Source organism: Ovis canadensis, chromosome 14, assembly GCF_042477335.2.
Source record: "Ovis canadensis isolate MfBH-ARS-UI-01 breed Bighorn chromosome 14, ARS-UI_OviCan_v2, whole genome shotgun sequence".
Classification (NCBI taxonomy): domain Eukaryota; kingdom Metazoa; phylum Chordata; class Mammalia; order Artiodactyla; family Bovidae; genus Ovis; species Ovis canadensis.
In genome coordinates this window covers 40,649,003-40,651,207 of record NC_091258.1, presented here as the reverse complement: position 1 = coordinate 40,651,207, position 2,205 = coordinate 40,649,003, and positions in this window count along the sequence as shown.

Below are 2,205 nucleotides of genomic sequence, written 5' to 3'. Positions count from 1 at the left end.
TACTGCTGCTGCTGCTGCTGCTAAGTTGCTTCAGTCGTGTCTGACTCTGTGCAACCCCATAGACAGCAGCCCACCAGGCTCCCCCGTCCCTGGGATTCTCCAGGCAAGAACACTGGAGTGGGTTGCTATTTCCTTCTCCATCTCAATATTAATACTATAAAAAATACTATAAACAGGGGCGTTTCATCCAAGCTACACTGATCTCTTACTCTTAAAATTAAATGCATGCACAGGATTTTGTTATCATTGGAAAAAAGAAAAAACACTTCAAACAAAACATTTGGAAAGGGCATTTCCTTGGTTCATGTAACTGAAAAATCCAAGTTTGTATTAATCAAAACTATATCCAGATCCTTGAATAATATCCTCAGGGATCTATCACCATCTTTTATGTCTATGTGTTTCTGTTGACTTTCTTCTCATACTTTCTCTACAATATAGCACAAAGTTTACATTCTACGGATATTGCAAACTAGTACAAAGAGAATTTTCTTAAAAACTCCAACAAATGTATCAAATATGGCTCCAATTTAGACTGAATTTCCCAGAAAGTGGAGATTGAAGCAAGGATTAAAGTGCTAACAGTTTTGTTTTGTTATGTTTTTTTAAAGAGGTTCAGACCAAGGCAGTGAAAGTAAGGAAAAATGAAAGTGAGATAAATAAAGATGTGCTACATTACAATACAAGGCTTTAACACGCTATTTATTCTTCAAAATGTGCTGCAGAGACATGGCTGCAATACTCCTAAGCTGGCATATTCACTGGGCACAAGAGACTTCTCCAGGACTGAATGGAGAACCCCTATCTGCAACTCAGAACAAGCAAGTGGAACCTTCTTATATCCCATTTTCTATTATTTTATGTTGCCCTCTGTTTCATACTATGGTGTTTATCCCAGTCTCAGAGTAGAGTGACAACCTGCACAATGAGAGTCTTCAAATGAAAAAGAGATAACTTGTTAATAAATATTATAACTAAAATAAAATTTTTTTTCAACTGTAATCTCAACATTTTTTCCATTCTGATATCTTCGAAGTTTATCAGTTCTGACAGGTATTCCAGTACCTTTTAAATCACCTGAAGATATAAGAACTATAAACTACTTGAGTTAAATCCCTTTAGGGCAAACTGATATTTGGTGCTACCCTATACAAACTCCACAATTCTCAGTTTAGGCAGATGTCTTTGCCACAACAACTTTTCTTGAGCTTTCTTATGCACTTATCTCTATGACAAAGGCATTGTATATAAGGTCTCATTAAGCCTTCACAACAATCCAGGGGAGTAGTGACTTTCAGAGATGAGGAAACTGCCTCAAAGAGCGTGCATAGAAATAAACAGCTATTAAACTGTGGAGCTGATATTCAAACAGAAATCAGTCCACACCCTAAATCATTATGCTTTCCTGATACCTGGTGTACTTTTTGCCTAATAAAACTTCTTTACTTATTTATACATGTCTACAATGTTACTTATGGGCTTCCCTGGTGGCTCAGTGGTAAAGAAACCACCTTCCAAAGCAGGAGATGTGGGTTTGATCCCTGGGTCAGCAAGATCCCCTGAAGAAGGAAATGGCAACCCACTACAGTATTCTTCCCTGGGAAATTTCATGGACAGAAGAACCTGGTGGGTCCATGGGGTGGCAAATGAGTCAGACACAACTTAGCAACTAAAAAACACAGTAACATGTAATGTAAACAATCCTGAGGATCTAGTTCAAATGTTCTACTGCCTGAAATCATTGCCCACTGTCCCAGGCAGAAGGGACTGCTCCCTATCTAAGAGTTTCTACAATTTGTGATTTGAGCATCATTAATATTTGTTTTGAACATACCATGATGGAAACTGCATTTTACAATATTTTTATTGGAAAAAAATACATTCAAGAAAGCAAAAACATAATAAGTATACTATTTGATGAATTTCTACACGGGAAACAAACATTTGTAACCAACAAACAGAACATGACCAAAATAACAGACACTCCTTTAAAAAATTTTTTTTTTATTTCCTATCTCTATCCTCCAAAATAACTTATTCTGATTTCTAAGAGCACGCACTAGTTTCAGGCAGCTGTTCCTTTAAGTTCTTCATAGCTAATTTATTTAACATTCACAACCATTCTAGGCATCGACAGAAACTAAATAACTTACTCAAAGTAATACAGTTACTGAGGAGTGCAGAATTAGGATTTAAATTCTAGCA